We start from the raw sequence: 14,971 nt of genomic DNA on the forward strand, positions 1-14,971 counted from the left end.
ATTCTCTCTCTCTGTCTCTCTCTTTTTCTCTCTCCTTTCTCTCTCTCTTTCCTCTCTATCTCTGTCTCTCCTCTCTCTCTTCTTTCTTTCTCTGTCTCTTTCCTCTCTCTGTTTCTCCATCTGTCTGTCTCTGTCTTCCCCTGCATGCACACACACACACACACACACACACAGCATATTCACATACACATATCCATGTATATACACATACATATATACACATGTAACATAACACACATGCACACACACATGCAAGCACACAATACATATATACATATACACATGCACTACACAATATATACTGCACACATATACTCATGCACGCACACATATTTGTAGGCATACACACAAATACACAATGCACATGTGTACACACACAGTGCACATACACATGCATATACACATACATGCATGACACACATAGGTGTATATATGCATGCATGCACACACACAGTGCACACACACAGGCATATACACATATGTATAACACATATGTGTATACATGTGTGTATATGCATGTGTATATACGTATGACATATTATATATGTTTATACACACATAAACAATACACCATAGTAGCTGAAGCCTGTGAGCCAGGTGCATCCCACCTAGCTTGAAGCAGAGGAGTTAGAAGGAAATCCTAGAGGGAGAGGCACCAGGAGCAGCTGCAGGGAGGAGGAGCCGGTGATGGCAGCAGGACAGTCCTTCTGCAGAAGGTGGGAGCCAAGATAGTCACAGAGGTACCTCGGCGCTGTACTGGGTGTCCCGGGTCCACCTCCTACCTCTAATAACATGCTGGCTGTGTTGCTCTGGACAAATCACCTTAACTTCTCTGTGCTCAAGGCAACTCCAAGTAGCAGAGGAGGTGTTGACCTGCATGAGTGGAGAGAGTTTGCTCACCCGGGAGTTCTCTAGACCAATAAAATCACAGGTTTGTTCCTTATTCCCTATCCCTACACAATAAAAATAAATGTGAGATTTTTTATTTTAGGGTGTAGCTGCACCCTGATCAAGATCAAAGCATGACTGAATGCAATCTGAACAAAGACACCAGTGAATAAATGCCAAGGGCACCTATGATGCTTTTAGGAGGGAGAGAGCACTTATCTCTGTGGGTGGGAGGGGGTTCAGGAAAGTCCTCACGTAGAAGGTGACAGACAGTCTGGCTCTTTCACCAGAGCCTGAACTGGTCAAGCCTCCCAATGCTCAGTCCCATTGCCCTTCCTCCTAGGCTAAGACTGAAAATGGCAATACCATTAGGGTATTTCAGCCCCCTGCCCCATCCCTCCCCCTCACTCTATTTTCTTTTCTTTTTTTCTGTTAAAAAAAAAGGAAGAAAAAGAAAAGAGGCTACTTCAGATTCTCCAGAAGTAATAACAAAAGTGGGCCTAATGGGTCACCATATGTGGAGAGGGGATCTCTGGGGCCTTAGGATACACACTCCAAGAGGGAAACAAAGGGGAAAAGGCAGTCACATTGGCAACTGTTGTTAGGCAGTATAAACAAGGCCAGCCACTGGCGTGGAGCAGGGGCTCCGATTCCAATAGCACTCGATGGGGAGCCTTCCTTAAAAAATTAGAAGAAGCTGGGCTGGAGCTGGTCCATGCTGCGAACGGCAGAAGAAGCAAAAACAACCCTAAATGAATGGAAATTAAGCAGCAGGAAATAGGGATTTGGCACAAAGTTGGAATCTGAAACTGCACAGAGGTGTCAGTGATAAGGCTGGATCGGGTTTCAGGCCAAGGAGAGAGAGAGAGAAAGAATGCAGATGTGTTCATTGAATAAAGCGCAGATGTAGAGAAGGGGGGCAAGGGAAGGGGATGGAAGAGAGAAGCGGAATGAGTGGAAGCGCCTTTCTGTTTCGTGTTCTCTCAAAATTATTCTCCCCGCGTGTCTGGATGAAATTACAGGTCGGGGTTGGTTCAGATTGTTCCAATCTACCAGAGAGATTAAGGCGAAGTTTATTTATTTTTACCTTTTCCTGCTCTGGGCAGACGGGGCTGTTTCTGCTTGGGGCATTTGGAGGCGCGGGGTGAGTGGAAGCCAGGTGGGTGATAGGTGGTTGGGGACTTGGCTCTAGGTTGTGTTGATTGTTTGTGCTACGATTAGGGAAAAGCGGTGACATCACTGGAGACAGAGACATTGTGCAGGTCAGTTTAGCGTTGCTTGGGGTGCCCCACAGATAGAAGGTGAGAAGAAAGTCCTAACAATGTTAGGGATTCCAGTGTCCCAGGTCTCAGAGGGACCCCACCTCCCTATCACGTCCAAATCCTGAACCAGGAAGAGCCCAGACACAGACGATTCAGATAAATGGTACTGGGAAGATTCTCAAGAGGCTAGAAAATGATATCCCCAAGATTGGCCCCAAATTCCCAAATTCCTCATTCACTGATCTTTCTAGCCTTCCATATTTCCATTCTTCTTGAGATGCTGGATGGATAAAGTCATGATGATAAAGTCCCAGCATCAACATGGGCAGTTTCCTCCCAAACTTGGAAGCTCAGATGCTTATGACTGGGGGTGGGGATACTCTTCATCACTGCTCACTCCATACTGGTCTATGCCTTGGGGTTGGGGTGCTAGGAAGCCAGTCACAAACCCTGTGCATGGGATATAGTTCCCAGAGAGAAATTCTCAGAGAAGAAGCTTGATGCCTTTGAGGGCTCATGGCATCTCCCTTATCCATTGGCTCTCTACCTCAAGCTAATCCCAACTGTTTAATTACCACCTCTCTCCCTCCCTCCCTCTCTCCCTCTCCCTCCCTCTCTCTCTCTCTCTCTCTCTCTCTCTCTCTCTCTCTCTCTCTCTCTCTCTGTCTCTCTCTCTCTTTCTCTCTTCCTCCCTCCCCGCTCCTTCCCTCCTTCCCTCCCTCCCCCCCTCTGTCTCACCCCCCCTTTTCCTTCTCACTCTCTGGACATACATGACTTCTTAGGCATCCCACTCCCACGTTTTCATTCTTTAATTTCATGAGAATTTGTTGTTGTTGTTCAGTTGTGACATACTCTTGGTGACCCCATTTGGGGTTTTCTTGGCAGAGATACTGTAGTGTTTACCATTTCCTTCTCCAGCTCATTTTACAGGTGAGGAAACTGAGGCAGACAGGGTGAAGTGACTTGTCCAGGGTCCACAGCTAATAAGTGTCTGAGGTCAGATTTGAACTCAGGAAGATAAGTCTTCCCGACTCTAGGCTCAGCACTCTACCCAGTAGGGCACCACCTAGCTTTATGAAAATATACAGTAGGAAAGAGCAATGGATTTGGAGTCAAAGGATTTGGGTTTGAATCCTACTCCTGCTATTCCCTAGAGCAGTCCACTTATCCTCTCCATGCCTCAGTTTCCTTAATTGTAAAATGAAAGGGTAGGGTGAGAACAACTTTTAAGTCCCCTCATGGCTCTAAATCTATTGTTGGTCAATCTATGACCTACCCTCAAAACATTCACCCTAACTGCGGATTCTCTTGCCACGCTACATCACTTTCAGCTCCCAGAGGTGCTTCCCAGACCCCTCCTCAATATGCACCAGCTCTTGGAGTCCTTCCAGAATCCCCAGTCACCCCTACGGAGCTGCTCACACCTGCTGTCCCCACAACTGGCCATGCCAATGTCTTCCTTATCCCCCATCAGCCCCACAGCTTCCTAAGCCCCCAACCAACCTTATCTTTTACCACCTGGTGAGGAGGAATAAATTCAAGAAGGTGTTGACTCTTCTGTTCTTACCATCACATCATAATTTGCCACTGTGGTGAGGTAGAAAGAGCTCCACTGGGAGTCCCAAGACCTGAGTTCAAGCCCTCCCTGTTAGTTATGTGGCTTTAGCAAGTCTCTTCACTTTTCTGTGCCTTGGTTTGTTCTTGTATACAGTGGGACAGATCAGGGATTTTTGTGAATACAAAATGAACTAGTGTCTATGGAAACACCGTGTGTATGTGAGGGACTATCACTAATGATGGCTGCAAAGACTAACTCTGAAATGCAAGCAGTGTCTTGTTTAGCTTAATCAGCCGGAGGATTTAGCTCCACTTGGCCACTTCCCTCCCAACAACCCTGTGGGGTCAGAAGCACAATTTCTCACTTGGATCCAGGTTTTCCTCTGCAGGCTCACTCTCTATCAGGCAGAAATCCTCTGGATTTGTTTCTGTAGATTTCTTAAGGGGGATAGCGACCAGGCTTGTGAAGGGTCTGGAATATTTAACCTGGAGAGGAGAAGACTTCAGGCGGGGACCTGAGAGAGGACCTCAGGTATTAGAAGATCCAGGGAGGATGCCTTAGACTTGATCTGCTTGGCCCTAGAGGGCAGAACAAGAAGCACCAGGTAAAAGTGTGTGAGCCTCACTTATCCCCCTCCTGCCCAATACAATGTAAGCTCATAGAGGGCTAGGATTGTTACGTTGCTGCCTCAGTATTTCCAATGCCTGGCTCATACTCATGGCTTGGTAAATGCCCCATTGAATTGAAGTCGAAATGAAGGTGGGGTGTGCCCCTACTGGAGAGCAAGTAAAGCCTTTTTCCTTCAATATTCCAAAGAGCTGTTATTTCTTTGGTTTGGGAAGTCCCTCCCCTAGTGCAGATTGCCATTCCTTTAGAGCTCATGGTTTTGGGCTCATGGTTTTGGAGAGTTGCCACCTGTGGCTGAAAGTTCAATTGGACAAACATTTATTAAGCATCCACCATGCCAGGTTGCAGGGACCCAAGATGGTGTCTGCCCCAAAGGAACTTATATTCTGCCCCCAAATTAATTGCCCTGCATCCAATGAAGTGACAAGCCTGTCTGAACTTAGTGGCATCCTCAGGACAAGAGGAAACCAGTTCCTCTCCAGACCCATACAGGAAGCCCAGGCACCAAGTTGAACGAGAGGGTCCCTTCTACCTCTGATGTTCTGTGAAGCTGTTCCCACTCGTGGGGTCTGCCAATGCTTAGACTCTGCCGGCACATCCTGTAGGACCCCAGGGTCACCTCTTTGTCACAGTAAGGCACCAGAGCAGAACTTTAGGAGGGAAGAAAATAAAGCAATATTTAAAATTCTCCAGCTCATCTTCCTTTGGAAGAATTTCAGCATTTTAAGAGTCAATCTGATCTGCCAACCTTTCAGTGAAGAAGGATATGCCTTTGAGAGTGCCATGGATTGGCTTTCTCTTTTGGGTGGGGCTTAGAAAATAACACTAAATATGGCTGATCCCAATAGGTGGTTACATGGTGGGGTTTTGTGCTAGTGGGTATTTCAACCACGTGAATATCCATATCCTAACTTCTATGTAATCTCGAAATGAACATGCAGTCTCTCCTTTGGGATCTACCTTAAATGTCATGTTTTCTGTATCAATACGTCTGACATAATAGCCTGGACTAGATTCAGCCTTGGTTGTGTGCCATCAGAGGAAAGAATACTGTTCAAATGTTAGCTATTAAAAATAAAAATTAGGTGAGAAATGAAGGCAGAGAGTATTAGAATTCTCGCCACCCTCTCCTCCCTCCCCTTCCCGGCCATTAACATCTCTCCACCTGTTCCCTTACAGGGCTCTTTCCTTGCTATTTAGTTTATTCCTCTTCCCTTTCCTGGTTTTCTAGGAATAAAAAATAGGTGCTGTCCCCCCTTCCTTAACATCTGTAGAACTGCTTGGACCCAAATGCTCCAAATTTGTAATGGAAACCACAGACTTCAGTGCTCATCAGGGGAGAAAAATGTGCATTTTACAACTCAAATCTCTATCTGTGTTAACCAAATCCAGGCAGGAGCAGTAAAAAGAAAGGAGCGTGATGGGGGCGATTGAAGCCTGGCCAGTGTGGTTGGAGGCAAACAGCGAACATGGGAGTGAGTGCCCCCCCCGGGACGAATTTAATTGAACCAGGGTTTTCTGAGAATCTACCCTGGGCAAGGCACTGGACTAGGTGCTGAAGGAGATGGGAAGAAGAGTCAAATGGGGTGGTTGCCCTCGAGGAGCTTAGAGTTTCACAGATAGAGAGGAGATGGTCTTGGGGTGTGTGAAGAGATGTATGGATAACTTCCAGGAATAGGTTAGAGGTTAGAGTTGAGAGGTTAAAGGTGAGAGCCACCTTTGTTAGACTTCATTCAGAACAGTTGGACAACATGAACTCAGATGAAGATCTGAGTTCACATTCTCCTTCCTAGCTCTGCAGCCCTGGACAAGTCACTTAACCACTCTCAGCCTCAGTGTCCTCGTCTCTAAAATGGGGATAACTACAACACCTGTCTCTCAAGATCGTTGTAAGGGTCCAATGAGATAACACGCGTAAAGTGCTTTGCAAACCACAAATTATGAATACCAGTTCTTATGTTTACATGTGCTTTTCAGTAGAATGTAAATGCCTTGAGGGCAGGGACTGTTTCAGGTTTTGTCTTTGTGTCTTCCACCCCTAGCGTAGTGCCTTACACGTGGTACATGCCTAATGAATGTTTGCTGAATTGAATTGGATTCTATGGAATGGTCATACCTGCCACTGGCGATTTAGCCAGCCCAGCACCTGGCTGCAATCATAATAGATGGGCCCCCAAACAAATATGGCCCCTCACCTTCCCTACCCCAGCAGCAGGGCTTGGAGTCAGGAAGACCTCAGTTCCGATCCTGCCTCACACATTGACAAGATGTGTGATCCTGGGCAGGCTGCTTAACCTTTCTAGGTTTACTTCCATAGAAAATGAAGGGGTGGATTTGGTGGCTTCTTAGCTCTGAACTTATGATCCCATGACAAGGCTTTGGCCCTTCAGGACCTTCCGGAGTCCAAAGAAACAGGTTTGAGGAAAACCTTCCAGGTTCAGTGGAGCCTGGTAGTGCTCTTCCTCCGTGCAAACTATTTTGAGATGGTCTTACCATCTTTTCTCTCTCCCACACATCCCCTTAATGTGACTCGAATCTAGCTAGTTTGAGCTAACATATGTTCTTAGCATTATGTCACCAGAGTGATAGATTATTTCTTCTATGGTTTTTTTCCCTCCGAGTCCCCACTTGAAGCACTAAGGCTAAGGAGCTTGTTTAAATAAAGAGATGCTAACATACCTTGACAGCAACCTATTAAAAACAGGGGAAGAAACCCCACCCCCCAACCTTTAAGAGGTCTCAAATCTGCATCCCATCTGTTTAATATGCAACCTGATGTGTTACTACTGAAGATTGCTTCCTGGAACAGAAGAGATGGGACCACTGGGAAGCTGTTCCATGTAGCTATAGCAGATCTCAGCATAGAGCTGTCAGAGCTGGCTTGGGGGAGCAAGGACAGTGATGCCCAACAGCCCTTGGAGATCCAGGACTGCATGATACTTCGTCAGAAGTCTAAGGACTATTCTCAAGATGCATAGAGCATGGTTCCCATGCCCAGAGTGTTTACAATTTACAAAGTACTCACCAATTGACTGAGGTCGGTGCTATAGGTATTAATACCTCCTTTTTGCAGATGAAGAAACCGCGGCTCTGAGGGGTGAACTCAATCGATCAGCCATGTGTTTATTAAGCATTTTGTATGTTCAAGCACAGGGGATAAACAGGCAAATCGTCCTTGCTTTCAAAGAGACAACATGAGAAAAAACACACATATAGGAAACATATGCGAAGTGAACATAAGGTAATTTCAGGAGGGGGTGCACTAAAGGCTGGGGGGGGGGGTTGGGGTAGACCAGAAGTGGAGCTTCAACTGAGTCCTGAAGGAATGTAGGGATTCCAGGAGGTAGAGGTAAGGCTGGAGTGCACACTAGGTATGGGGAACAGTCAGCATAAAGGCATGGGAAATGCCTTTGGGTTGTGTGTGCAGAGCACTAGCCCAGGGTTGCAGATATAGTAAGTCACTGAGGTGGGATTTGATCTTAGGTCCTTTGAATGCAAAGGCAGTGATTTTCCTTGCCTAGTATACACTTCTGCCTCTCTTTGGGAAGTCTTGGGAGTCCTATGACATCCTAATGGAGATTCTGGGAGACCAAGACTTGCTGAAATATGTCTTCACTGGCACTCCCATGACCACAAAGATCAGACTGAGTCCAACGAGATTTGCCTCTCAGGTGGTGGATTTTCTTACCTTGGAAGTTTTATCAGCCCAATGAGAGGGTTTTGCAGTTTGCAATAGCTGGATGACATTCTTCCATTACCTTAAGACATCACGAACCTGTGATTCTATCATGTGTGCAGGAACTTCCTTTCCCAACCCACCTCTAACTTAGACGATTCTTCTTAGAGCTCACTAACTCAGGGAGGTGAATCACTTTGCTCATGGTCACACAGGCAGTAAGTGTTAGAGGTGGGATCTGAGACCAGGTCTTCCATCTCAAGTTTTCTATCCAATGCACCACATTGCCTTCGGTGCTTATTTTAGTATGCTTACTTCAACAGTGACAATATGGTGTTGTGGTTAGAGACTTGGCTAGCCTCCAAGCAAGTACTCCCTTTGATCATTCCAGGCTGTATGACCCTGAACAAGGCGCTTAACCTCTCTGTGCTCTAAGCTGCCCAAGATGTGCTGCCGTACATTGATAGAGAGTTTCCTCACCTGGAAGATTCCAGGTGTACCATTGGGAGATCCATTGATTCAGCAGTGAAATTGCACATGCAGCCCTTTCCTCTGTTTGAACAGAGAGGAAAGATGTGCTTGGGAGAAGCTGACCCGGGAGTCTGGACTCCTGGATTCTGAGCTAGTCTTTTCATTTTTGTACTGTGAGCTGCTCTGAGTCACTGGCTCATCCTTTCTTTGGTGCCCCTGGCCTTGGCTTTTTTTTTTAACAGGGAGGCATGCAGCAAAATGAAATCTTTCTCCTCATTCTCCCTTCCTAGCTCTGCGGGGCAGAAGAATCGACCACTGCGTGGGGATGTGGGGATGGATAAGAGGGTGCTCGAAGAGATGAACAAAGTCCTCCCTCCCTTTCTTACAATGGGAGCAGATGAAGCACATTCGCCCATCATTGAACTGAAGCCTTTCTTCTGATTCTGATCAGAATTTGTGCCTCTGGCTTAGAGAATTGAATTGAACGGCTTGGAGAATATTTGGAGTTCTCTTTAGAGACGTGTACCCCAGGAATGCCAAATGACCTTTAGGAAGTTAGTGGCTTAGGTCTGGTAACTCTTCCCCATTGTCAGTCATCTGGGCTTCACTGACATTGGAGAGCCAAGGCCAGAGAAGAGTGGAGTGAAAAGTGCTGGATCTATGGTTGGAAGTCCTGAATTCGAATCCAGACTCGTTTATTTACTAGCTATTTGAACTTGGGCAAGTCACTTCCCCGGCTGAGACTCAGTATCCCCCCCACCCCCGCACCCAACCTTTTTTGTAAAATGAAAGGATTTGACCAGATAGTCTCTCAGGTCCCTCATTCATTCATTCATCAAGATCTAAATCCTATACTTTTCTATTCTTCTTTCCTGGGGGAGAAAGGGGGAAGGTGGAAACTCCTCTTTGATCTTCACATATAGTAAATAGTCTCCACCTGGAGGAGGTAATAATAACACACATTTTAATCATACTTTAAAGATTGCAGGGAATGAACTTCACAATCACTATGTGGAGTGAATAATGTCAAGGCCGTAACTAGGGCTAGTTGATCTGGGCTTTGTCCCAGGGTGCTGAAATTCAGATGGCGCCATAAGCACAATACAAAGGGACCTGCCCTTTGCCTCCTATATAGTATCGTGGAAACCCTGTAGTGTCCTAGGATTCACTTCTCCTTTCCTTGGGCCACACCCAATTGCCTGCCTTACTCTTTGGATTCCCAGAAGTTAGAACTTCAGAAGCCCGGAAACCTCCCACAGCCCTGAGCCATACTCCCTGACTTCTCTCTCCCACCTCCCATCCCCCAAACCCTGACTCCAGGTAGATGCATCCTAGATGATGTCCCCTGCCCAGTCTGTCCCCATTGCCCTAGGTACGAAAGTTATAGCTCTGGGTATTGTAATAATAACTATTCCCATTTCATGGATGAGGAAACAGGTTCAGAGAGCTTGTAAGGGATAAGCTCGCTTCCCAAATATTTCAAATACCATCACCTTTCCTGTTCCACCACGTTGATGGTCCCAGGAGCTCACTGAACCACTCCATAGACTGATCTGACAGTAGGAAGAATTCTGATCTTGGGCTCAGTCAATCTAGTTGATTTCTAGGAGGATGAAATTTGCTAAAAATAATAAATTAAAACGTGGCTGTTTATGTCACCCAAGCATGTGTTCTATGTAATGAAATACGAGGGTAATATTAAATTACCAGCTAATTTAATTGCCTGGAAAAATTAATTTATAAAAATGCCAAATCACTCCAAATCAGATGGGTAAGGGAAGCAGCTTCATTTTATTTTTATTTTTATATGGGGAGAACTCCATCCAATATGTTCAAACAGATTTTTTTCCTTTGGAGAACCATAAGACTTGTGCTGGGCTGAGGACATCAGTTCTGAGAAAGTACTTAATTTCTAATTCATTTGGGCCTGGGAATGGGAAGGTGTTTCTGGTTGGAATCCTTTCCTCTCTGTCAGATGGAATTCTGACCACTTGGCTTCACTGACTCAGAAAGCTTCAGTCACCACTGCCCAGAATTGTGCATTGTCCTCATCTTATGGTGTGCTTTTTTTTTGGTGGTGGTCGGGAGGATGTTGTAGGGGGTAGAAAAGACATTAAAAATTTTCTAGACACTGTGGGAGTCCTGAGCTAGCTTTAACCAGTAGAGTAGGACCATCCTATGGCATCCTAAAATTTAGTGATGGCAGGGGGACCTCATCTAGTCTTAATAAATACTTTATTTTCTAAAGGAGGTAAATGATGCTCCATGAGGGCTAATGCCCTCATAGGTCACAAAGGTGGCAGAGCCTGGATTTAAACCCAGGGCTTCTAATTGCAGATCCAGTGTTCTTTCCACTGCACCAATACAGATGACATTTATGGTCCTAGGACAATGATTTAGTCCCATCATCCCTTGAGGAATTCAGTAGAAGGAAGATTCCTGGGGAACAGAAATTATTTCAGTTGGATTTTGCAACCCCAGCTCTGAGCATGGCATATAGTAGGTGCTTAATAAATGCTTATTGAATGGAATGGAGTCCAATCTGATTTTTTAGTTCTCCTGCTCTTATTCAAGTTCTCCCCTGTGCTGAACTGGGTTGCTGTATCTACTTGTTCAGCAGGTATTCAGAAAGGGTGAGATGTCATTGTTCATCTGGTCCTTTCCTTTGTATTATCAGTGGTGTGTCACTGATGTGTCATCCTTCATCCTCCTCCACCCCATCCCCACTGTCAAGAGGACAATGGAAGAAATTGTGGAAACATAGAAAGTATGAATGGGAGGGCAAGGAGCTAGGAGTGAAGTAATGGGGATCATGAAGCTGAAAAAGGTTATTATCAGTTGGTGACTTTCTCCTCCTTGTCAAGCTTATAAAGATAAATAGTGGATATCAGTGAATGCTGGGGATCTGACCTGCTTGCTTGCCTCCACTCATCACTGAGAAACGCTGTTGACCTCCTCGATGGGAAGGCTCGCAGGACCACACCACTTAAGGGCTTTTTGGCCAAGGTGTCGGGAATCTTCTGGTTCAGCTGCATGAATCACTCTGTCTTCTTTGGGACCTGCCCACTTGGGTCTGAACTTGGGGAGTGGCATCTTAGCGTTTCCTCTGAGAGCAAAGATCCCTGGTGGGGAAACAGGTCGCTTATGTCTTTTATGAACAGCAGGAAGGTGCCACGAGCTGGTCTCAATCAATCAGATTAGGAGATGTTTCCCCTTGTGAGAATTGGACCCAGATTAGGCTAATATGACTCTTGTCTGTGAGCGCAACTGCCATGTGATATGTGAGGGTGAGACCTGGCCTCAGAGGACTTGCTTTGAGTCTTGGCTGACACCAGTTCCTAAACAAATTATATAACCTCTCTGAACCTCAGTCTTCCTCTCTGTGAAATGGGAGAGATAATACCAGCCATACTCTACAGGGTTGAAATAAATTTCTAAAGTGTTTTGCAACAGTAAAGTTACAAAGTTATGGTCAATCCAAAAAACATTTCTGAGCAGTTTGCTGGGAAAGACAAGAAGAAAGCCAACTTTATCCTCAAGAAAATTACATTCTAGTTTTATATATATGGATATATATATATATATATACACACACTACATACATACTAATATATACTACATATATTACATATATATTATATATATTTATAAAAATTATATATATCTGTGTATGTATGTACCCAAATGTATGTATATCAAGCAGTTTCCATCCATATGTGTGTGTACCCTTTATTGTTATTCCATTAACCTGGGAGGAGTGGGTAGCTGATGTGAGTTCAGGGCTCCTGCCTCTGGACGCCTGGCCTGTAGGATGCAGTGCTTGGGGACCACTGAATTTCAGCAAGGCTACCCTGCACATTAGCTGCCTTTTGAGAGCTGGGGTAGTAAAAACCCTGCCCAAGGGGTTCGAAGGTGACTGAAAGATTGAGCAAAAATCCCGAAGCTAAGGGGCTCGGTGCTTCACTTGCAAAATCCACACACCTTCTTGTTCCCCAGGGCCAAATTTAAGTTATTGCTGAAGAAACTGGGCTGAGGTTTATGGTTCATTTCTATTTTTCTTTTTAATAAAAGCGTGCAAATCTGACATGGGGGTAGGTGTAGGTTATACTAACCGTCCTGTGTTTGGAGGATGTGGGCCGTGAGAGGCTGTAATTGGTCACGGAATGAGGGGCCCTGGTGTCATTATTCTGGGGAAAATGGAAGTGGATTTGGGGGGAGAGGTCTTGGCAGAGGGAGGAAAAGCTGACCACCTTTATGCCAGGCGGCTTCTTTCAGCGGGTCCAGGTTAAGTACTTCCTGGAGACTGGAATAATGGAACTGGGTTCACCGAAGCGTCCCATAGTATTGCTACTAACACTCGATGAAATTCAGGGTTGGGAGCCATTTGTCTTAAGTGAAATGTATCCAGGTCCTGGAGCTAGAAGGCTTGGGTTTCAGTCTAAACTAGCACTTAGCACAGCGCCTGGCATGTAGTAGGGATTTAATAAATGCCTGTTGACTCGGATGCCAGCTCTTCCAATCAATTAATCAACAAACATTTATTAAGCACCTACTACATGCCAGACACTGTGTGTCTCTGTAGATGAGTGACCCTGGGCAAGGGCCTTAACTTTTCTGAGCATCAGTTTTCTCCTCTATTAAACAGATTAAATAATTATATTGTAGTGAAAAGAGCTCTGGACCTGGAGTTAAGAGCCTTGGGTTTGAGACCTGTTTCCCCCTGGGGTAATCAGCCAATCAGTAGGTATTTATTAAGCACCCACTATATGCCAGGCACCATGCAAGGTCCTTGAGGATGCAGACAAAAACGAACCCTTCCCACCTCCTAGTTTTCTCTTCTTCAGGGTTTTATCTAATTATATCTATCTTAATAATAATATTAATAATATCTATATTATATTATACCAATGCTTTAATCTAATTATATCTATCATTATATCTATCTACCTGTCATTATATCTATGTGTTCCCTGCACATAGTAGGCCCTTTGCCAATGTTACTTTGAACTGAACTGAGTCAGTTCATGTGTTATCCCCAGAGATCGGAAGGCTTAATACAAATGAGAGAGAGTTCTCGATGGGTCAATAGCTGTCATTTGGGACACATATATCTGGAGGAGGTCCAGGGGTAGTTTCCTGGGATCCTTCACATTTGTCCATGTAGGACTAGCTGGCAGGCCTTGACTGACCCCATTTTATAAACAGGAGAACACCATTACCCCCACCTGTTTGTGCCCAGCTGGCCATCAAGATGGGCTCAGAGGTTTGGTGCTCCCTGCATCCCAAATCTGCAAGCTCTATTGGGCTTCAAGTTACAAGGTTAAGTATCTATCTCTGTTGCTTTTGAGGACCTGAGCAGGTACCCAGGAGGCCCAGCTCCATCCTGTCTTCCCCGGAAGGGCCCCAGGGTAGGCAACAGGTGGTATAATCAGCAGTTGAAGGAAGCAGCGAAAGAGGGTTTTCTTCTCTAATGTAGTTATAAATGTCGAACCAGCTTGAGACAGAGGAATGGGAGCAGGAATTCCATTTCCAAGTCAACAGGGCATAATTACAAGGGGACTCCAAGCCTGTCTCTCACTAGACAGCCTAGAACTAGGGCATGGGCAGAGAATCCCCATCTTCTGGGTAAGAGACCTGAACCTGGGGGAAAAAAAAGTGCTTTCAAGGCCCATCCATAACTAAGGTGGCCCGAGCCCTGTCCTGGCCCAGGGAGTGAGACCCCAGGGGTGTCATGGTGCCTTGCAGTGCTCTGAGATCGCAGGTTCATAGGTTTCTGTGTCTCCTAGGCTGGAAGGGAAGCCATCACTAGTCTGCCTCCTCACTTGAAAGTCCCAGGGAGGTGAGGTGAAATCATAGGATGGTAGGATCATAAGTCTAGAGCCGGAAAAGAGTTCAGAGGCCATAGGGTCCACTTCCTCATTTCCCAGGTGGGAATCTGAAATCTGGAAAGTTAAAGTGCCCTCCAGAATTTACTTTATGTTTTGCAGATCAGTGAAGCAGCTGGGTGATGCTGTGTCTTGTGCAAGGAACAAAAAGGGGGTCAGAGTCATGGTATCATAGTGCATGTGGAGAGGGGTAAGGTATGGAAAGACTGGAAAAGTAGGAGGTTTTCAGGAGTGGAAAGGCTTTGAATGCCAAGTGGAGGATTTCACAGTTGAGCCTGGGGGCAATAGGGAGCCAATGGAGTTTATGGAGTAGGAGAGTAGGAAGACTGCAGTGTGGTGACTGAAGGATTGACCTCAAAGTCAGAAGAACCTGGGTTCAAGTTTTTCCTTTGATACATACTGACTGAATAGCTACAGGAAAGCCACATCATCTCTCCATGCCCCAAACAACTTTCTAAGACTAGGCCAGTGTGCATTGGTAGAAGCAGCTACAGAGTGATGCCCTTAGAGTCAGGAAGGCCTGGATCTGAAACCTGCCCCAGAAACTTGCTCTCTGTGTGTCCCTGGGATAGTCACCTAACTTCTCTTAGATTTGGTTTCCTCA

At 45.6% G+C, this 14,971-nt stretch overlaps 1 protein-coding gene across 1 annotated transcript in view; it reads left to right on the forward strand.

The window, feature by feature from the left end:
• EBF2 (EBF transcription factor 2) overlaps window positions 1-14,971 on the forward strand; it is a 202,334-nt gene that overhangs the window by 57,144 nt on the left and 130,219 nt on the right.

This window comes from Trichosurus vulpecula, chromosome 3, assembly GCF_011100635.1.
Source record: "Trichosurus vulpecula isolate mTriVul1 chromosome 3, mTriVul1.pri, whole genome shotgun sequence".
Lineage (NCBI taxonomy): Eukaryota > Metazoa > Chordata > Mammalia > Diprotodontia > Phalangeridae > Trichosurus > Trichosurus vulpecula.